Here is a 23870-nt window from a genome sequence, read left to right on the forward strand (position 1 = left end):
CCTGGAATGGATCCCGGAACTGAGAAAGGACCTGAGTGGGAAAACTGATGAAGTCCAAATAGAGTAGTTTATAGTATTGTGTCAACATTAATTTACTAGTTTTTTTAAATGTCTATTTATTTTTGACAGAGAGAGAGAGGAAGGGTGAGGGGAGGGAGAGAGACCCGGGGAGGAGAAGGACAGAGAGAGAGGGAGACGCAGAATCAAAAGCAGGCTCCAGGCTCCAAGCTCTCAGCATAGAGCCTGACGAGTTGCTTGAACGCACGAACTGGGAGATCATGACCTGAACCGAAGTTGGACACTTAACAACTGAGCCACCCAGGGGCCCCAATTTAGTAGTTTTGATTACTGTACCGTGGTTGTAATATGTTAGCAGTAGAGGAAGCTAAGTGAAACGTACATGGATGGGAGCTCTTTATCTTTGCCACTTTTCTGTAAGCCTCAAATTATTTCAAAATAAAAAGGGTTTTAAAAGTCACACTGGAGGGGCACCTGGGCGGCTCAGTCAATTAAGGGTACAACTCTTGGTTTCAGCTCAGGTTATGCTCTCGCAGTTTCATGAGTCTGAGCCCTGCACCGGGCTCTGCATTGGCAGCACGGAGCCCGCCTGGGATTCTCTTCTTTCCCTCACTCTCTCTGCCCCTCCCCTACTCGTGCTGTCTCTGTCTCTCAAAGTAAATAAATAAACAAAATAAAGTCACACTGGAGTCCCTAAATAATCATTCTCATTAGATTTTCATTTATTTATAGGGTGAGTTTCTGTTTGTTTGCAAATCTTAAAACAGAGAGAAGCAGGGGCCTTGTTTTCATCAAGGATAACTCTGTGAACTGTTTATTAATCCTGCCTGTTTATTAATACACACTGCAGTCCTTACCTCCACAAGTTTGGTTTCCACTTATTACTTCAGCCACTCACTTCCAGTCCCCTGGAAGACCTGTGAGTGGGAAAATTCCACAGGGCTCTGCCTTCTCGGGAACCTCTCTTAGAAAAGTTTTTAGTTGGTGACAATCAGTGTCTGATTTGAATTTTCAAATACAAACTGTGAAAGCGTTTAGATCTCAGGAACCTCTTGCTCCGCTGATGTTCATTACCCAGGGCAACATCTGAACAAGAACTTAGAATTGAGAGTCTTATATTGGAATGCTGAAGATGAGGAAGGGTCATGTTTAAGGTTAAATGTCTGGGAATTCAGTGAATACAAGTAGTACTAAGGGAACTTTGATTCTTAAAGGAAATCAATAGCAGAATTAACTTTGCTTAAAAAATCAATGTAACTTTAGAAAAACCTGAATCCATTTAAAATTGAAAGACCGACCTCTTGAAAAACAAAAAGTAAGGGGCAGGTATGTATTTTGGCATCTGAATATGAGTGCTTGGTCCAAATCCAAGCATTTGGGTATAAAACATTAAATGCTAAGTATAAGTAATTCTTCCCTGAAGTTTTTTATTTTTGCCCGCAAATCTCTTTGTGTGTTCAACCAATTTAGCTAACTACACTAGTTTACACACTTCAGGTGGAACGGAAAGAAACAGAAACAAGTACCTAGAGCAGTCAAATTCATAGAGACAGCAGGTAGAGTGGTGGTGCTAGGGGCTGGGAGGAGTAAGGGACAGGGAATTAGTGTTTAATGGGGACAGAGCTTCACTTTGGGGAGATGAAAAAGGCCCACAGATGGGTGGTGGTGATGGAGTACAGTGTGAATGTACTCAGTGCCACCGAACTGCACGTTTAAACATCGTTGAAATGGTAAATTTTTATGTTGTATATATTTTACCACAATTTTTCTGAAAAATAAAAAGGAAATAATAGAAGTTTTCAGCAGTTAACATTCTACTTCTTTGCCACAGTGCCCAGCTGTGAGGAGAATATCTGCTTGAGGACACTTATCCTTAGGAGTTTTTAATTTTTATTATTCATCTGGAGATGATTCCTCGGGCATCATCCTTGGGCATAAACTACCAACGGGCAGTTTAAATGGCCCCTGTCTCATAAATTGTGTGTGTACAAAGAATCCTGGTACACAGGAAACAGTAGAGATGGGTGGTAGGGAGAGTTGCTTGTGGGGTTAATTTATAACTAAGACAAATGAATCTATAAAAAGAAGAAAAGCCCCGTAAGAAATATGTTAACTGATGGTAAGGGAGAAAAAAGGGTTTAGATAAAAGATATCTGAACTTGTTTGGTCCCAATGATTTTATGGCTGAGGAATTCAATTATAGGTGTACTGGGTGGAGTAAATCACAATTCTGTAAATTACTAATAGGACACAACGATCTTTATCGTCTTCTGTATGTGCTCACATGCAAAGTTCAGTCCTGCCCTCTGTAAATAAACTCTCTGCCTAGCTATACTGCTGTATATGAATTCAGAGCTTCAGGATTTGAACAGAGATAATGTTTACTTTTAAAACCTAAAAGGTAGGTAGGTGGTACATTTAGAAATAAGATTAGGAACTAGAACAGATTACTTTTGCTTTAAAAAAATTTTTTTAAATGCTTATTTATTTTTGAGAGAGGAAGAGAGACAAAGTGTGAGTGGGGAAGGGGCAAAGAGAGAGGGAGACACAGAATCTGACGCAGGCTGCAGGCTCTAGCTGTCAGCACAGAGCCCAACACGGGGCTCAAACTCACAAACCGTGAGATCATGACCTGAGCTGAAGTCGGATGCTTAACTGACTGAGCCACCCAAAAGTGCTTTTGAATTTTGATTATTTGGTTTATTTCATTTTATACTAAATTCTTTTAAGACATCTTTATGAATGAAAAGCTGAAAATATATTTTTAAATAAAAAGATCACATTCTTATTTTTGCATAGTTTCTTCCAGATCTTATTAATGTGTTCACATTTTTTACTTGATAGTAATTACAGTATATGTAGCATTTTGCTCCTTTTACCTTTAGATCACATAAATCTTTCTTTGTTTCTACCTGGCGTCCAGATTTGTCATAGTGGCAACATAATAATACATATACTACGTGACTTACTAAGCCAGTTTTGAGGTAGTTTCAAGTTTTTTATTATTATACGATGACTATTCTGTATCATTACATATAGTGAATATCTTCACGCACGTATTTCATTTTTTGAAAAATGACTATGTTCAGATACATTGCCAGAAGAGGACTTTTTATGTTAAGGGATTTGAGCAACTGCATTAGTCTTGCATCATTAGTATTTAAGACATTCAGATTATTCTGGAGACATCTTACCAGCAATATCAACAGAGATGTATTTCCTCCAAAGTATACATTTAAGTGATTTCTCTTCATAGAAATATATTATCATTTGCAGTGGCTTTGTATGTGTGATAGCAAAATGAGGTGGAGAGTGAGAGGCTTCACCAAGTTTAGGTATCAGAGTAAGAGGGGGGTTTTGGTGCTTTTTGTTTTGTTTTGATTTGGGTTAGGAAAAAACCTACTTAATTGCAAGGAGTTGCAGATGATTTCCTGAGGTTATGCCAAATTTAAATAAAAGGTAAAGACTGTATTCAGGTCCCCTAATGGCCTTCAAATCCACATGTTTCTGGTTAGAAAGGAAGGGCTGCTTTTGAAAATGTGAGTTTTACAGAGTAGGACTTCTGGAGAGATGGATACAGATCAGTTGTTTAAAAAAGATTTATCCAAATCAAATATTCTAAATTTGTGTTTTGAATATTCGAGTGGAATAATCACTTCAAAATCAAGATACAGAGAAAAATCTAAGGCACAAAATTACATGGTTAAAATATATTAACAATGAACAGGCAAGAGATGAGGTGTGATTGTCTCTGCTTTTCTTTCTAAACTTTAATTTGAGTTGTTGAGTTGTTGTTAAGTGTCACAGTTAATGACAAATAGAAATTATAGTTTTTAACTACAATGCAGTATTTTTTAAAATATCAAATAACCAGTGTGATAACAACAATACAGATCATTGAAAATAATCTGTAATCTCAAGTTGTTATTCAAACTATTCTATAAGTTGCCTTCCAGTTCTTAATATACCCATGTATTTTGATATGTCTATGTAGTATTTGATAACTACATACTATCCCTGGCCCCCAAAGTCTACACAATTAAGGACTCGTGATAAGTGCTTGCTATATTCTCGTTCCATTCAAAAACAATGTTTTAAAACCTAACTTTGTCTACATAATATTTTCTGAAAAAAAATGTGTGTCAATCACAGTGGCTACCAGCTTTACTTAAAAATGTTAGTCGCAGCTGTAAAATGTTAAGGGTTAACTCCTAAAAATTAAGCCTATAAGAGAAAGTTCTGTGATATAAAGACGCTGAATTAACAGTTTGTTAGACTGCAGAATGTGTGGTAGGTTTGATTATTTGAGATTCTTGAATAATAAATGAAGCAGTGTTCTGAAGAAATTTTTAAAAAGTCTGCTGTACAAATATGTCTGATAAGAGAGAATACAAAAAATTACTTTTGACAATTCCTTAATTTTCACTTACATCCTATACTTTCATTCTTAGAAGAAAAATATTTTAGTCTTTATGTAATTTCTTAATTTTAATATTTTCATTAACTAGCACTATATAAAATGATTTGGGTACCTAATTAGGAAAAATGTACATGCCTTCATCATCTCCCCTTCCACAGTTTTGTTTGCCTTTTAAAAAAATACCAAGAAGGAGCTCTAAGAGTCCTAGCTATAGCATGCTTGATTCTTTGGCTACTTTGAATAACTCCTACATTACAAATAACATGCCTAAATTCTACCTCGGTGTCATGTAGTAAGAGGTCAGTCATTGGAAGCCACTATTGTTCTGTGGAACATGAAGTAACTGTGATCTCTCTCATGTTATTCAACTTTTTTTCTTTGTACTGATGAACTCCTTGTCCTTCAGTCCAGATCCTGTGATCTGAAATCATTTAAATTACTAAAAGTTTGATATTTTTAAACTTTTATACTCTCAGTGGACAGGACGTAGGAAATTTAGTGACGTAAACATCTTTAATAATCTTTAAAAGTCATAAGACTTGGTAGCTGGGACAAAAAACAATTAAGTATAAATTTCAGGGAAATACCAAAATGGCATGACTTTTCTTTTCTTTTGTTAGCAAGCCACATGGCTTTCCTCTCAAACTCAAGGAATATGTAGTGCGGGCTCTACTTTTATGATTTTGGTTTCATCTGAATCACAGAAATATATGTTTTCCTAAGTTTATTCACTATAATTTGTGATTGCTATTTTTCTTATCTGCGAAGGAAGTACAACAGCTCCCACTGGGGAAATACCATGTTAAGTCAATCCTAAAATAAGAAATCTAAGGGAAAGGTCACATCCTAATAACTTGTGCAAATCTAAATTCCCATGGAGCTTTAAAATTATTTTGTAGGAGTAGAGTATTAACAATGTGTTGTTGAACTTCTTCCAGATGAGAGCACTTTTTTGTGTTCAGAAGGAACCACTGACGTATAAATATAATTGACAAGAATGAATTCAAAGCAACCTATTTTGAATATGGCAGGGAAATCTAGCCTATTAAACCATGAAACATTTTTTCTTGGTTTCATTGGAGATATAAGGTGTACCATTCAGGAAGTATTATAATAATTACATACAAACAGTGAAGATGATTTTTCCTATAGATGTTTATTTTTATTTTTATTATTTTTTTAAGGATTTTAATTTTTAAGCATTAGACCCGATGTGGGGGAACTCATAACCGAGAGATCAGTAGTCACATGCTCCTCCTACTGAGCTAGCCAGTCTCTTTACTATAGAGACTTTATACCAACACTGACCTCCAGATATGTTTTAGAAAAATGCTAACTATGCCATTCCAGAGAACATCACTGTTTTGGGAGTTGAGGATACCTGGATTGTAATCTTTCCTCTTCTGTTAATTGGCAGTTCCCTAAAATTTGGGATCTCAATTTCTTTATCTGTTAGGTGGGAGATATTTATTGTGAGCCTCAAGTAAGATCAAATATATAAAGGGCTTTGGAAATTCTTACAGCAATATATAGCTTTAAGGTATTATTAGAATTTTTGCCTTAAATTTTCATCTTCTCCAAATGAAATCAAAATGGACAGAGGACAAGTGACTTATTCCATCCTACTCAAGCTAAAAGTCACCAGGACATCCTCATCAGTGCTTCACTCACTGGCCAAATCCAAGTCATTTTTAAAAGGGTGGGATTTAAGTAGACGCCACTCCATTATATTGTAATACTGTACAAGTATTAGGCCATCAGGATGATTGTTTCCTAGTACATACTAATTTTTGAGGCTGCACTGTTGGAAATGTGTCTTGAAAATGTATTTATTTGTTGCTTTGCAGAAATGCATATACTTATTCCTTAATTTGTACTTTTTTTGAGAGAGAGAGATGAGAGTGTAAGCAGGGGAGGGGCATAGGGAGAAAGAGAATAAACAGGCTCCACACTCAGCGTGGAGCCTGGAGTGGGGCTTGATGCAGGGCTCTATCTTACGACTGTGAGATCATGACTGTAGCTGAAATTTTAAGAGTAACATGATTGACTGATTGAGCCGCCCAAGCACCCCTATTTTGTACTTCTTATTACCAGTTAAAGTGGAACAGAATGCACTGTTTAGTGGAACAGTTTTTGTGTTCTGACCTGCTACTATTTCTTTCCTTAATGCTGATTATGTGTTTTCAGCAATTTAAGGATTTATAGGGACATACCTGGTTATTCTACCTGCTGGGGCCCATTAGTAGCAAGAGCCATTTGTTGAAATTATTGAGATATTTCTGCATTTAGTTAACTTTAGACTCCATAATAATATATTGCCACATAATAAGAAATTACGCAATAATTTGCTTAAATGCTTATCTGTATGATAGGAGTTCAAAGAATCTCTGCAACTATTTAGTATGTTTTTAAAATATCTTGTTCAAGAAAAGTGTTAAGCCCCTTCATTGTATTACTTTGTTTTTTTTTTTTAATTTTATTTTAAGCACCAATATGTAAAGAATGATGTCTAAGAGATCTGTACTCTACCACATTTTACCAGAAAAAGTGCAGTGCCTCTGTGTCTGACGAAGTAGACTAACTTCCTTTAAGTTCACATCCTTTTAAAGAATAACTGACCTGGGATGGGTTGGTAGCTGGAATGTGTTGGAGTGACTTGACTTTCACCTTAAGTGAAACATGGAAGTTCTAAAAAATGCTGCCAAGCTGTGTTCTTAGTATATAGACTATTTTTATCCATCAGACTTTGGAATAAAAGTAATAGCAACAGCAAGTAAGAATCTAAGTATACATTTTTTGTACACCTCTGCTCTCCAGTGCCAAATGTGGTAGGAGGAAAAAAAAACTTTCTATATATGAATCTACTGATTGCTGCTACTGATTTGTTTTTCCAACCTTTTATTTTCTCTGATGTTGATTTAGTTAAGATTTTCCTTACCTGAAAATTACAAGTTATCTGACTCAACAGTTTACTGTTTTCATTTCACCCTCCAAGTTGACAGTTACCTTTGTAAAACCCTGTGTGTTTCCATTTTACCCTCCTTTCAGGGAGCATTAGAAACTTTGTGGTCAGCCCAGGTAGCCCTTTAGGCTGCCCACTCCAATTTGCTACCACAAGTATTGTGGTTCAGCCACGCCAACTGCTCAGTGGTTCCTCTCACAACATTTGGTTCATAACTAGAATATACTGATCATTATACAGACTATTAATGATTTTATAGTCAGTATTAGGAGTGAGCTTCTTGAGAGCAGAGGCTATCCTCTGGGTATCCCTAGTGCGTAACACAATTCCTAGCAAATATTGTTCCAGTATGAAAATGATACTGTAATTAAAATTAAATGACTCAGATATACTTTTATTTCTACTAACTAAACATAGTCTTATATGCAGGCTTGCCTAAATATTATTTTAAAATTTACCAACCAGAGATGCAAAGGATGTACAGAATTGACTTATTTTAAGAAGAGAATTGCTGTGATATTATATATATTTATAATTTTGTAGATTTAACCTTTAGATAGGCTTTTTCTTTTTGCAAATGTTGAAAGTGAATCTGTAAAAACACAGAAGTACTAATTGGCTACTTTTTACCTGTATAATTCAGGAATGAAGAACATTTATTTCAATTTTCTATTGCATTTGAAGCAGGGCTTCTAAGTCAGAGAAAGGGCTAGGACAGTTATTTGTGTTGAAATTTTTTTTTTTTTTGGTAACTGGCTTATGTGTATTATTCATTAAACAAGTATATATTGAACTACTTTTATATAGCCAGCACTCTTTTAGACAAAACAGAGATGAGACAGTTCTTGCTCACAGTCTTATGTCAAAGACAGTACCTATCTCTACATAGAGAATACCTGAGAGAATTAAATAACAGAGCTGGGCAATGTGTGACTGAGGAAAAACGTGTAGTACAAATTTGTGGCAGAAAACACACATGCAGAGCTGGAGTTGGGAGTAGTTTCATTAGATGCTTGCACCTGGAAGTAAGGATATAGCTACATGAGGAGGAAGAAGCTGGAAATTGTAACATGGGCATCATGGGGTAGGAAGTTCAAGATTATTGGTGGGCATGTTGCACTCGAGTCAGTAGGAAGCTCACATACAGAGGAAAAGGGCTGGGTTTGGCAGGGTACAAACACTGGACTGAGGAACTTGGACTTTGTCTAGGAGGCGTTGGGAACTTGAAGATGTGGGGATGGGGAAGAGGTAAGACAGAAGCTCTCTGTGGAAGGGGCACGTGAAAGAGATATCTTGATAACTTATAAGATTTGGTGACTAAATAAGAAATGAAGAGGATGAAAGAAAAAAGGGTCAAAGACGAACTTTTGGCTGATACAGAGGTGAGATATTCAGAGAAATAGAGAAGAGGGACTCTTGCGGGAAGAAAGATGAGCTTGCTTATAGACTTGTTGAATTTGAAGTAAAAGGTGTAATATCTAAGTAGAAATAAACTCGAGAGATCTGAAGATGGGATGAGCCTCATTTTAGCGGGTGGAACTAGCTTGCTGATTTGCGTGTCGTAGGCACAGAGTGAAGGTGAAGTCAAAAACAACACACAGGTGAAGTTTGGAAGATGAAGATGAGAGAGAGGAAGGAGAGGTATCATCGATACCAAATAAAGAGAGTTTTAGGAAAAGGGAAGGAAAACAACACTTAGTATCTCTTGTTACCTGGCATTGTGGTAATAACTTTACATGTATAACTTTATTTAGTCTTTACAATAACCCTGTAAAATGGGAATTATGATTATCCCTATTTTACAGGTGAATAAAGTTTAGCATGGTTCAGTAACCTGCCTGAGAGCAAGCACCCTGCCAGTGGGGGGTGGAATCTGGATTGAAACAGAGATCTTTCTGCCTCCCAAGCTCATGTATTTTTTTACTGAAATAAAATATAAAGTGACAGCATAAGATCAAGAAGAATGAAGAATGAAATAATGCCATTAACAGTTAAAAGGAGGAGACCATCATTTAAGATTAGAGTGTATGTCCAACACTCTAGAAAGGGTGTTTCAGTGAGCTTAGAGGGTAATAAGTGGTATGTGAAAAGGAAATGATTTTAGACCACTGAGAATTTTGGCAGCAAGGAGGACATTTCTTCTAGAGCAGCTGATCAGTAAGTCAGGAGAGAGCACATCAGTGGAGAAAGAGGAAATAGTATAGGGGTGAGGTCTCAGGATAGCCATTCAAAAGAAACAGACTCTCTGGGGAGAAAAGACTGCTTCCTCTAAGTTTGGAAGAAAGGATTATGAGGTTAATGTGACCACTCTCCCAGTGGAGATAGAGGTAGGGTAAAGAAGAAAGGTGTCAGATAAGCACAGATTTATAAAAGCACTAGTTATAAAGATATTCCCAAAGTTATGTCTTACTCGGAAGAAAAGCTCATTAAAATAAAAACATGGGGGCACCTGGGTGGCTCAGTCGGTTAAGCGTCCGACTGTGTTGGGCTCTGTGCTGACAGCTAGCTCAGAGCCTGGGGCCTGTTTCAGATTCTGTGTCTCTCTCTCTCTCTGACCCTCCCTGCTCATGCTGTCTCTCTCTCTCAGAAAAAATTTTTTAAAAAATAATAATTAAAATAAAAACATGGCAGCCAAGTGACGTTAATCAGATATCTTTCCCTCTTGTAGATTCAGTTTCCCCATATGTTAGACAAATTAGGTTAGGTTAGACAAATTGATCGTTAAAGACCCTTCTAATACTTAATTTTCCAAGCAAGTAGAATGCGTCAACTTTGATCTGTTCACAGGTATGGCAGTCATACAGCTTTATATATCAAAAGAATTTGCAGGCAGAGGTAACTAAAATTAGAGCTCAAAGGAAATCTATAGAATTTGAAGTCCACAAATCAAAATTTTGGGATATATTCCTTTCTCCTTTAGTAAAACTTATTAAAATGTCTGAGTGTATTGCTAACTGCAAACTCTTGAAGGCAAGGACTATATCCTGTTCTCCATAGAGCATAATGCTTGCTACACAGTAACAACTCAGTAAATATTTAGTAAATGAATGAAAGGTGAGTTACAGCACAGAATGTACCAGTAGAGAGTATAGTACTTTCTCCAGGTTTTTTCTCTACTTTGATCGTTCTTATCAGTCTCCCTCATGAGAACTCAGAGGCATGTTAATTATGTTATAACAGTCATGTACCTGCCTTGTTTTTGTATCATTTTAATTGTTTTTCATTTGGCTGCTCAGCTAATTTCTTGTAAACAAACAAACAACAACAAAAACAAGGGGAATTGACTAACCATTCAATGGAAATCTCAGGATTTTTCAAAATTATCTTTTGTAGTAACTTAAAAATTAATTAGTATCCTAGTTTCCCATCTTTTATTAATTTAAAATTTACCAAGAACATTTCCTTTCTGGAAAAGGAATTTTGTTTTACATTATTAAAGGAAAAGTGATTTAAAAAAAAAAAAACCCTGAAATCTATTTCTGAACAAATTTAGTGATGTTGGTGTAAGGAAAAAGAATGCCACAAGAAGTCATCCCAAATTTAGTAATGCTTTCCATCTTAAACACATGATTTCAGTTGTCCCCAGGCTAGCTAAAGGTTATAAAATGTCACCATAATACATTTACTTCCTTATGAGTTCTTATTACCTCCTCAACCCCAAGTAGATGGAGTTATAAAAACCCTGAAGTATGACAATATAGTTTATTACACTCTTAGAAATATTCTGCCAAAAGACGCTGAGAACTAGAGGAAATGGATTTAAATTTACAGCAGTTCGGTGATACGGAACATACTTTTTTCAAAAATTTTTTTTTTAATGTTTTATTTATTTCTAGGAGAGAGAGAGAGACAGCGTGAGCAGGAGAGGGTCAGAGAGAGAGGGAGTCACAGACTGAAACAGGCTCCAGGCTCCGAGCTGGCAGTCAGCACAGGGCCCGACCCGGGGCTCGAATCCACGAACCGCGAGATCATGACCTAAGCGAAAGTCGGACGCTTAACCGACTAAGCCACCCAGGCGCCCCAGGAACATACTTTTTTTTCAGACCACTCAAACAGTAAGCCAGTTTGTAGCTTTAATGCTTGGTGTGTGGAGACGGGACAGCCGTACCAGAATCAACAGAGACACCTCTGGGCACAGTTCTTAAGTGAGAAAACTGACTACAGGAATAATTTTGCAAATGCCATGTTTTTACATACTTTATACTACTTTCTAGAATATTTTGAATTTTACTTAGTGCTATTTTGAGAGTCACTGATTCTTCTCATCTTTCTGATGAAGAATTAAAGCCAGAGTTGACATTTCACTGTTAGCCAACTTCACTTTCAGTGATCTGGTGATCTGAAGATGTCTTTTTATCCCTTTCATTACCAGACTTCAGGCTTGCAGATTACTATTGGTCTTTCCTTGCCCTGAGTTACACATTTACAGTATTTGTTTACATGGGTTACATAAAAATGCAGACTTCAGTAAATGGCTTTTTGATTCTTGGATAGAAACTGAAATATCAGGCAGGACAACCAAGTATCAAAAAACTGAATGCTGAGTGGAAGCTGTTTAGTTAGTTATCCTGGGTTTTGAGTGGACATAGCATAGCGTGTAGAGTCAGCCATCCTGTGAAAATATGAACTCAAAGGAACGGATAAACGATTTTTTAATTTCTTCCTTTAAAGTTCAATTTTGAGTATTTAGTTTTTTCAAAATACACAGTATTCTTTTAAGAGTCACCAGTTTACTATGACACACATATAAGCTATGTCGTAAAGATTATCTTGTAATTGAGAATATGAGAGGTAGAGTAAAAAGTATGGAGTGGTAAAAGAGAAGGAAACTGGATGCTTTACCCTAATTTGCTCCTTCCTCTTTAGAGTGCTGTGGGTTTTATTTTAGCTGTTCTGTTTGCCTGACCACGGGCAGTGTCCCCACCTCTGCTACAGCCTTCTGTGCTTAGAGAGTTAGAGCCACCTATAAATCAGCAGTCTTAGTGGAATCTTGGCAGATGAGGTCTCAGTCAGGAAACAAGCATTTTGTTTATATTTAGATAATTTGAGAGCCTGGCCTCTGGGCATTCTGTAAGAAATCCAGAAAAGAGAAGCCTGAAGAACAGAATATTTATTATGAATAGATGTTACCTTTCTCACTTAGGGGTTTAATTCCAAGCAGCTTGAGTAAAACGAAGGACATTGTCTCTTTTCACTTACTTGGCAATATTTTTAAAAGAGTGAAGAGTCCAAATCAAAGAGAATGAAGACTGTAGCAGAGAACGTAAGATGACAGCTGGCATGAATGACTTTTTGGCACTGTTGAGAAAGGACTCAAACTCAAAATCTGAAAGGTAGTAAGAGAGATCATTGTTCCACAGTACAGCTGATACATTTGGGAAAGTTCTTTGAAACATATATCCATGTCCCAAAAGAGGTGCTAAAATCCCAGGGTTTTTCAGCCAATAATGGCACTTCTGTTACAATCAAGTTGAAAAACAAAGCAAACAAACTGAACAAATAAAAATAATTCTTTAGCGTCTGAATGGCACTGGAGTTCTCTGTTTTCCCTCATAAAGCATACGTGCTGTAAGTTAAAAATTGAAAGAAGTAACGTTAAGTTCTTCTCTTAGAACCTACTGTGCAGAATGTGCTCTAACTTTTCTCTCCTTGATTTTGGTAGTCATTTAAGTCACATATTATCACCTCTACTAGAAAAAGATATAAAGGATAGTAAGAAATCAGAATGTTTAGGTTTGTAGCTCAACTCTTCTTCATTTATCCTTGAGGCATCTAATATTCATCATTAAGGATGATTAGTAATTAACTTGAGCCAAAGAATTAGAATCTGTACTGCTAGGTGTGGATAAACTAGTTATGGGGACTTCCATAATTCCAAAATATGACTAGATCATTAGATCACTTATTACTGAAAATTCTTGAGATCGTTGATTTAGAACAAGTTTTTCAATTAAAACAATGTACTGTATATTTTTTTTACCTCTATTAGGTCATTAACCTTTTAGTGGTCCAACCAGTAAATAGGCAAGTTCTTCTGTCAATGTTTTTTATTGTGGAAAGATATATTTAACATAAAATTTGACATTTTAATCATTTTCTTTTTTTCTTTTTTAAAAATTTGAGAACAGTTGACAGACAGTGTTACATTAGTTTCAGGCGTCCAGCATAATGATTCAGCATTTCTGTGTGTTAGACTGTGTGCACAAGTGTAGCCACCATCTGTCCCCATACGACACTATTATGATACCATTGACTGAACTCCCTGTGCGGTGCCTTTCATTTCCAAGACTTATTCCTTTTATAACTGGAAGCTCATATCTCCCACTCCCCTTCACCCATTTTGCCCCTGCCCCACTTCCCTTGTCGGCAACCATCAGTTCGTTCTCTGTATTTATAGGTCTCATTCTATTTTTGCTTATTACTTTGTTTTGTTTTTTTAGATTCCACACATGAGTGAAATCATGCTGTTTGTTTTTCTTAGTGTGACTTATTTCACTCACTATATAATACTAGGTCCATCCATGTTGTGGCAGATGGCAAGATCTCATCCTTTTTTATGGCTGTACAATATTTCATGGTGTGTGTATGTATTGTTTTTATCTATTCATTTATCAGTGGAAACTTAGGTTGCTTCCATATCAATAAACATAGGGGTACATATATCTTTTCGAATTTGTGTTTTCACTTTCTTTGGGGAAATACTCAGTATTGGGTCATATGGTATTTTTTTCCTTAATTTTTGAGTAACCTCCATGCTGCTTTCCACAGTGGCTATACCAGTTTACATTCCTACCTACAGTGCATGAGGGTCCCCTTTTCTCCACATCCTCGACAGCAGTTGTTATTTCTTATGTTTTTATATTAGCCATTTTGACAAGTGTAAGGTGATCCCATTGTGGTTTTGACTTGGATTTCCCTAATGATGAGTGATGTTGAGCATCTTTTCCTGTGTCTTTTGGCCCCATTTTAACCATTTTAAGTATATGATCCAGTGACATTGCGTTCACGACATTGGACACACACCAGCCCTGTCTATATCTAAAACTTTTCATTATCCAAACAGAAACTCTGCTCATTAGACAGTAACTCCCCATTACCCACCCCCCAGATCATAGTTATTTCTGTTCTACCTTCTGTCTCTGTGAATTTGCCTATTGCAGCTGTTTCATATAAATGGGTTCATACAGTATTTGTCCTTTGGTGTATGGTTTATATCACATTATTAGCACAATGTTTTCAAACTTCATACATGTTGTAGCACATATCAGAACTTACGTTCCTTTGTTTGGCTGAATAATATTCCATTGTATGTACATACCACGTTCTGCTTGTCTGTTCATCTGTTGCTGGACACTTGGGTTGGTCCTACCTTTTGACTTGTGTGAATAAGGCTGCAATGAACCTTTAAGTGTTCAAGTATCTGTTTGCATCCCTGTGTTCAATTCTTTAGGTCTGTACCTAGAAGTAGAATTGCTGGCTCATGTGATAATTCTGTGTTTGCTTTTCGAGGAACCACCAAACTGTTTTCCATAGCTGCTGCACTGTTTTACATTCTTAACAGCAATGTACGAGGGCCCTGATTTTCACATCCTCCTCAACTCTTGTCGTTTCCCATATTTTTGATTATAGCCACCCTAGTAGGTGTGAACTGTACCCGCGTTGCAGCTTTGATTTGCACTTCTCCGATGACTAATAATCTTGAGTATCTGTTCATGTGCTTGCTGGACATCTGTATGTCCTTGGTCAAATGTCCGTTCACGTCCTTTGCCTTTCTTTTTTTTAATTGGGCTGTTTGCATTTTGCCATTTTATTGTTCTCTCACTTTTTAATTTGTGTTCTCTCATACTTCTGTGTATAATAAAAAAGATAATTTGAGCTCAGGGAAATACTTTCTATCTGCCTTTCATTGCCACACACATTGACTTTCATCCTGTTAACCAAAATGAGCACCTAGGACTCTCTCTTCAAATGGAAGATTTTTTTCTGAATGCCTTTATACCGTGGAATTCCTTGTATTCTTTCCCAAATCTCAGTTTAATGAGCCCATGTGGAGGAATGGGAGAGGGGTAACAAATAAACATCCATTTTCTTAGTATGATGCAATGTTAGACCTGGAAGAGGCCATCTCTTTCTCAAACTGAGATCCAAAGATTCTTTGAGGAAGGATCCACAAATATATTCTTGGGATCTGAGAGTTTTAGAATTTTAAAATACTGCATTTTTATACTAATAATAATCTAAAAGGTCATTACGAAAAAGCCAAAATTTCACAATTCAAGGACATTTCAACGGTTTCTTATATCACTTTTCTCAACTGGAGATTATAGGACCTCTGGGGAACCTGAGGACACAACCTTGGCAGGTATCTAAGATTTTTTTTTTCTTCCTTTAAAAGGAACCCATACATTAGTAAGTTTAAGAAATGCTGATCAAATCCAATGCCTTTCCTTTTACAAAGAAGGCCTAGAAAAGTTAAGTGACTCACCAGAATAACACAACAGATTAATAAAGCCAACCAGCACTAAGGGTTTATTCAGTGTTCTTTGTGACAGAATGGGGATACTGCAGGGATCCCATCATCACTGAGTTTAAAATACAGTGGGAAAGCAGAAAATGAACAAGGAATAACTAAAATGATGTGTATGCGGGAGGAGAAAGGTAATAGGAATCATATTGAATGGTTTAACCTCATCTGAGGGTTTGGGCAAGAGATTTTTATGCTGACAGTCGAAGAGAGAACAGGAGTTAGTTTAAGGGAGCCCTGAGAAGAGCAGCGTTCCAGAGGAAATAACATGTGTGGAGGCCCTGAGGTGAAAAAAGCATAGTTTACTTACTGGTTTAAATGAAGAAAAGAAGTGAAAAGAGGGTTCCGAGGTAAACAGGGACCAGATTATTCCAGTAGATTTAAGACAATTAGAAGTCAGTACAGAGTTTCAACAAGGAAGTGATGTAATCTGAGCTGCCTCCTTAAAAGGGCACTCTGGGGGTTCCTGGGTGGCCTAGTTGGTTGGGCGTCCGACTTCGGCTCAGGGCATAGTCTCACGGTTCATGGGTTCAAGCCCCGCATCGGGCTCTGTGCTTACAGCTCAGAGCCTGGAGCCTGCTTCGGATTCTGTGTCTCCCCCTCTCTCTGAGCCTCTCCTGCTCTCTGTCTCTCTCTCTCTCTGTCTCTCTCTCTCTCTCTCTCTCTCTCTCTCTCAGAAATAAATAAAACATTAAAAAAATAAAATAAAAGGGCAATCTGGCTGCAGGTGCAGAATTGATTGGAAAGGCGATAAGGCCAGTAGATGTAGGGAGACCCAAGTAGGAAGCTACAGCAAAGATATGTGTAAGAGATGAGAATATCTTGGGTTAAGGATGATAGAGAAGATTGAGAGAAGTGGCTAAACGTATTTAACAGGTAGAATCAAAAGGATGTAGTGGTTGATTGCATGTGGGCATTATAGCAGTCAGTTAAGATTCCCTTTTTGGGTGGCATGATCAGCTGGGAGATTGTTGGAGCTATATACTAAAGATAGGGCGGCGGCCGCTGCCGCAGAGACCAAGATGGCCAGGAGACTCACCACCTTCCTCAAGGATGTCTGGGCCAAGGAGCCGGTGCTGGTCGCGTCCTTCACTATCGGGGGCCTCGCTATAATTCTGCCCACCATCAGCCCCTTCACCAAATACACCACCATGATCAACCAGGTCACGCCCTACACCGATCCAGTGCCCCTCCGAGATGATGGGAACATGTCTGACGTGCCCAGCCACCCCCAGGACCCTGAGGGTCAAAGCTTGGAGTGGCTGAAGAAACTGTGAGCACCTCCGGTGATGTGGAGGAGGCCCCCTCCCCTGTGGCCAATAAAATGTGAAAAGCGACCCCAGAAAAAAAATAAATAAATAAAGATAGGGCTCACTGAGAGAGACACGTTTTGAGGAATAGGTAATGACTGCAGTTTTTGACCAGTTGCTGTTGAGTTGCCAGTGAGGTATTTGAGTGGACATCCTCAATAGATGTTCATACGCAGAGCTGCAGCACAGAAGAGGCAACCAGGGCAGGGATACAGATTTGGTTTCAGTACATCCATGATATTTGAAACCTTCTATAATGGGATTGCCTAGGGAGAGCATATGAAATTAGAATTGTGAAAGAGCCTAAGACACAGCCTTGAGGAAGGAGCAGCCTGAGTGACAGGGTAATTAGTATCTCAGGGTCCAGAAAGAAGACACAGCAGTGCAAGAAAGGCAAGGACTCACGGGTCTGCTCTCTGATGGAGCTGTTAAATGGCTGGTTCTGTGGAATGTGTACCTACCTGACACACAGGGATAGATGGCATTATGCTACTGATTGTCAAATTAATTTTTCCAATCCTTTCCCCAGAATCTAATCATGTGAAATGTTACAATGGTAAAATTGAATTTCTGGTTAACTCAGCCAACGAGAAAACCCATTTTACTTCTGGTTCTATAAAATCTTTCTTAAACACGATAAGCCATTTTTCTGTCTTAGTAAATATTCTAGGGTGAAACAAAATTTAAATTGAATTTAGATAACTGAATTGGTGATTTGAGAACTTTTAATGTCTTAGTTTCACTTTGAGTAGCAGGACATTTTTTTGAAGATCTAGAAAATATTAAAGATTATCTCAGCAAATAGTCTGGAAGCTGCTTTTAAAAACAAATACTCTTAACTGCCTTTCTCCCCAACCCCCATAGCATTTGTCCATTTTTTTCTAAAGATAAAGGAACAACTTTCAGTACAGTAAGGGTATTTAATAGTTAATGAAAGTTGTATTGCATTTGTTTTTATTTAATAGCTGGGGTTTTATACAATTTTAACTTAGTAGAACCAGGTATATCAGTATACTCCTCAGCACTGCTAATTTTTTCAAATTTTTTTAATGTTTGTTTATTTTTGAGAGAGAGAGAGAGAGACTGTGAGTAGGGAAGGGGCAGAGAGAGGGAGGCACAGAATCTGAAGCAGGCTCCAGGCTCTGAGCTATTAGCACAGAGCCCAACATGGGGCTCAAACCCACAAACTGCAAGATCATGACCTGAGCCAAAGTTGGACGTTTAACCAACTGAGCCACCCAGGTGCCTCACTCAGCACTGTTAATTTTATCAAAATGTGTACTCTTTGATCACTGACTCCAAATATAATTCAGCTCTTTCAAAATTATTCTGCTGACATTACAGATATGTGTGCAGTAAAGAGCCATCTGAAAAGTTACACCTAAATTAGATTTGAGTAGATTAAGTCATGAGTCACCTGCACGTGGGCTATTTCCAATGGTAGCAATACCAAAGTGAATCTTTTAATAAAATAAAATCCCCTTTAAAATGGAGTCTGGGGAGAAGGAGACTAACATTTGTACTTTGTGCCAAGCACTTCTAAGTGCTTTACATACATAATTTCTCTACAAATGAGGAAATTGAAACTTGAAGTGATTCAGTAGCTTCCCAAAGTTGCAGCCCTGGCATGGGGTGGTGCTGGGATTCTAGAGTAAGTTCATCTAATTTTAAAACCTGTATTCTTTCCCTTTACACCTCTGTTCCTCACTGGAAGTCAGGAGGCCTAAATTCTGACTCCTGCTGCATCCTCTAACTGTAAGAACTCGGATAAGCACATTAGTTTGTTTGCACTCACTATCCCCCAGGCATAGTTTTGCCCCTTCCCCCTGTCTAGAATGCTCCACACTTCCCATCCATGTGTTTATTCATCCAGTTGGTAATCAGTTCATCATTTGGCCAGATGATGGTCTTTAATCATGTAATAAGTTACTGAGATTCTGTGACATCAGTATGAAAGTGACATAGATACATGGCCTTTGCCTCTGAAGAGGTCACACTCTTGTAGTATCTTTATCTTGCTCACTATATAAGCCCTTGCTTTATATTTCTTCCATGGAGCCTTTTCTATGAGCCAGCCTCCCATTTCTTCCATGGAGCCTTTTCTATGAGCCAGCCCTTTCTGACATGCTCTTCAGGAGTCCCTGTGAAACTTAGTCATTTTTCATTTATTTGGCAATTAAACAGGTGCTGCCTTGTGACATCTCTTCTATCATTGGCTAGAATCTTATTCTAATCATGAATCATTGCTTAACTTTTCACCTCTTTGCAGCTTGTTTCACCAAGATATAAATTCCTTAAGGGCAGGCTTACCCTTCTCTATATTTCCCACAGTGTCTTGTAAATAGCGAAAATTTTTTGACTGGATTCATTCAGCAAATGTTTATTAATTTGTGTTAAATTTTTAAGTTCAGAGTTTACTGTTTGGTCACATGTTCTAGGCTGTCACTTAGCTTCCCTGAGTCTCAATTTTCAATAAAATGGAAATAATTTCTACCTCTTGAGATTAAATCAATAATATATGTAAAACTGCTTTGGACACTTTACAAGACTATACAGGTGTTACTATTTTATACTTTGTGATAAAAATAGCCCTATCCTGAATTCTTCCAGTAGATAGTATGTGTTCCAGCATTTACCTCCCCTGTGCACTTGGTCTGTTTTTATCTCTATTATCCCACTGTATAGCTCTCTGCAGTTTTAACTTCTTTGCTCTTAAGTTTATCTTTAATTTTTTCTCCTTCATTTTGTATATACCCATGTCTTAATCTCATTTATGGTTATGGACATGAGTAGTATGAACTGTTATCAGACTAGCCTAATCTGATGGATCACCATTATACTACAAAGCTGAGAATAATAGAATTTATTGTTAATTTTCATTCAAGGTAGCTAAATTCATTCACTTGTAGTTTCAGATGGATGTAAAGGGTTTTGTTGTTAGGAATTTGATGTTAAGGTGCTTTTTAGTCAATGTGAGAGTTCTGTATACTCTTCAGAGAATATATTAGGACTGGTACCATCAAAGCCTATATTGCCTTAGGTCATCTGGGTGGGACCATAGCAGACTTAGTAATAACCCCAGAATACAATCATTTCAATAGCTAAGACTTATGATTAAGATTTCCCAAGCGTTACAAATTTACTGAATTGTATTATTCTGGTCTTTACTACTATTGATGCTTTGGTTAGCCATCAAACAAACTTTATTTTGCAGCCTTCTTTGAAATAAGTTTTTTTTTTTATCATTTGATAGTATTTGTAACAGAATCATTGTCTTCTTTAGCTTTTCTAGAGTGTGATTCTTGTGTGGTTAATGTCTCTCACCTCTTGGAAGCCTAGAAATAGATATATTGACTGTTATTGTTATTTATGTTGAAAGATATTACGAGATTTGTAATCCAAGTGGGCATTACTTATTTCACATCTGGTTGCTTGAAAAGTGGCCAGATACAACAATTCTTTTTTTTTTTTTTAATAGTTTATTGTCAAATTAGTTTCCACATAACACTCAGTGCTCATCCCCACAAGTGTCCTCCTCCATGCCCATCCCCCCTCCCCCCACATCCATCAGTCCTCAGTTTTTGTCAGCATTCAAGAGTCTCTCATGGTTTGCTTCTCTCCCTTTCCCCCACCATTTCCGCCCTTCTTCTCCCCCTTGTTCCTCCGTCAAGTTCCTCCTAATCCTCCTATACGTGCAAACATATGATATTTGTCCTTCTCTGCCTGACTTATTTCGCTCAGCATAACACCCTCAAGGTCCATCCATGTTGCTACACATGGCCAGATTTCATTGTTTCTCATTGCCATGTAGTATTCCATGGTATAGATAAACCACATCTTCTTGATCCATTCATCTGTTGATGGACACTTAGGCTCTTTCCATGTTTTAGCTATTGTGGAGAGTGCTGCTATGAACATTGGGGTACATGTGCTCCTATGCATCAGCATTTCTGCAGATACAACAATTCTTAATGCAAGACAGCCTAGGGCAAAACCTTTGCAATTCACACCCTCCTTTGCCAAACAACTGCCCTGTGTGAACCTTTCACATTAAGGAAAAAAGAAAAGAAAAGCAAGCAAAGAAAATTTGCTTCACTACTTTTAATTATAAATTTCCAATAAAAGTGTTCATATGATTCCTACATTCACAAGCTAACAACCATTAGAAGTGGAAGGCAATGTGCAGAAATATAATGGCAGCCTTGACCTAGTTTCAGGGCCAGGCCCAAAGACATCATGAAACTTCTCCTCTCTTAGATCTCCTCACTTTGCTGATTTTTTTTTTTTTCTGATGAAACCTCCTTGACCAGAGAGAGGCTTGAATTCGTGACCATCCCCCACCCCCAAAGTCACATGCTGAGCCGGCCAAATGGCTCCACTCTGCTGAATTTAAAGTGATTATGTTCCTGGTTGCCTGTGACAGTCTTGGTGTATACCTGTTGTTCAAATGTTGTTTTTAATATTGCCCTCTTTCACTCTTGAAAGTGTCCCAGGCTGGGTAATAAAGTGTAGGATCATCTTGTTTCACCCCTCAGAGACACTAATCAGGAGGTCAGGGCTGGGAATGAGGAGAACTTATTAAAGGAGAAATAATATTAGGGTTAGGAGGGTACTGGAATCAGAAGGCTACTGATCAGAATTTTCAGTAAATAAGATGTGAGCTGAGCTGGAAAGTGATTTGTGAATGCATTCTGACCATCACAAGATCCACCAGATTAATACTGGCTGCTCATGGGAGATGCGGAGGACAAGAACCAGGTCAGGAGTTTGTGGTATCTTTTATGCAATACTAACGTTAAGCTTCCTGTCTGAGGTTTTCCATGTTGTTAGTCTCTCACCTCTTGATACTCTATGAGCACTGGTGATGCTGAGATCTAGTAGAAGCACTTCACAGAATTAAAAAAAAAAAAAAAGATGGAAGATAATAGTTCTTTAGAAAAATGGAAACATGTTATTCTTGATAACCTTGCTCTTTGAAAAACTTAGCTGAATATCTTCCATTTACTTAAATAATCTATTCAGAAACTTAATTTTATTAACCATAAAATACTCTCTTTTTAAGAGTCCTCCAGACTTGAAGGCTATTATTTTTGTTTATTTATTTTTTTGAGGGGTGGTACAAAGAGGGACAGAGAGTGAAGGGGACAGAGGATCCCAAGTGAGCTCTGTGCTGACAGCAGAGAATCCAATGTGGGGCTTAAACTCACGAACCATGAGATTAGGACCTGAGCCAGAGTTGGACACTTAAGTGACTGAACCACCCAGGTGTCCCAACAGCTCTTATTTTTTAATACTCTACTGTTGTAGAATGTCTTTATTCTATTTAAAACTCCAACTCTCAAGTTGGAGTCAACTTGAGATCATGACCTGAGCCCATCTCAAGAGTTAGATGCTCAACTGATTGAACCACTCAGGTGCCTTTGTAACTTTTGAAATTCTAAGAGTGGTAGCTACTATTGAAAAATATGCAGAGAAATATAAAGCAAAAAACAATCGTTCATAATCCCATCACCCAGAAGTAACTAAAATAGTGTAGTTCCTTTCAACCTTCTTACACATGTATATTTTTTTAATATGTACTGAGTGGAGCTCTTAAATTATAACCATAAGGAAAATGCTTTTAGTGTTCTGGCAACAATAGGAAAATAATAATATCTTACATTTGCATAGAGTTTTAAAACATGTAAAGTTGTTTTCAGATAGTAAAATATTTACTCCTCATAATGTCCCCGTAGGGCAGAGTAGATGTTAATTTCCATTTTACGTATGGGGAAATTGAAGCCTAGGAGTGCTCATTGACTTGCCCAAAGACATTGATAAGTAATAGAGCCTTGTTTAGAACCCTGTGCCCTTTCACAGCTCGAGCCTCTTTCTGTGTTCAACTCAAGGAATTATTATACTAGAATTTTCAAGTACGAAAAACTGAATCTGGTCCAGAGCACTAATGTGACAAACTGGTTCTTTAGCTGGGAAAAGCATGTAAGGAAGAGGAATGTTGTATTTGAATAATGGTCTCTAAGTTTGTATAGGGGCAGTATTCAAAGAATAGTAACCGTCTTTCTTAGAATCTCTTCTGAAAGTAAAATATAAGGTGGCTGAGTTTCCTGTGGACATTTAAGTTTAGGGTAGTATACTTTCCTGAAGGCCTTTGAAAAGACCTTTCAAAGGTATTATCTGTTTGGAATTAACAATCAGTCAAGTCTTGAACACCTAATGCTGTACTAAAAAGAATAAATGAAGTAAAAGGCATATCCTCTTGTGTTTTTTTTTAAAGGATTTGATAGCATTCCTGGAGGAATAAAACACACCTATGAAACAACTTAGGTGTATTATGTGGTACTGACCCTATGTCAATGAATTATCAAGAGTTAGAAATAATAAATTGACGCTCAAAGATCATTTACTTTTTGCTAATCAAGGAAATATCATCAAATGTTACAGCATAAATGAGATCAAGAAGCCAGAAACAAGTCATGGTGGATAGCAGAAATAAGAATATACATATTAATTCACATTAATTCACATGTTAATGTATCCATTCCACATTTATTGAACACCTACCATGCCTTAGGTACATAAGAGTGACTAGATATATCCTTTTGAATAGAACTCAAGTTATGTGTTAGGAAATAGTGA

General features: G+C 37.4%; 1 protein-coding gene and 1 pseudogene across 4 annotated transcripts in view; both read left to right on the forward strand.

Moving 5' to 3' along the window:
• The window catches only part of PPARG (peroxisome proliferator activated receptor gamma), a 134591-nt gene that overhangs the window by 24048 nt on the left and 86673 nt on the right, over positions 1-23870 (forward strand). Inside the window, exon 1 of one of the 4 annotated variants that reach the window (XM_077751577.1) lies at positions 11264-11455. The exons of the other annotated variants lie outside the window; for them this stretch is intronic. The gene's annotated coding sequence lies outside the window, so the exon portion shown is untranslated. Of the gene's footprint in view, positions 1-11263; positions 11456-23870 lie in introns of those variants that run through there. 4 annotated transcript variants of the gene reach the window in all.
• Positions 16942-17261, forward strand: LOC144221181 (NADH dehydrogenase [ubiquinone] 1 alpha subcomplex subunit 3 pseudogene; annotated as a pseudogene).

Source organism: Crocuta crocuta, unplaced genomic scaffold (genome assembly GCF_008692635.1).
Source record: "Crocuta crocuta isolate KB4526 unplaced genomic scaffold, BGI_CrCroc_1.0 scaffold69-1, whole genome shotgun sequence".
Classification (NCBI taxonomy): Eukaryota; Metazoa; Chordata; class Mammalia; order Carnivora; family Hyaenidae; genus Crocuta; species Crocuta crocuta.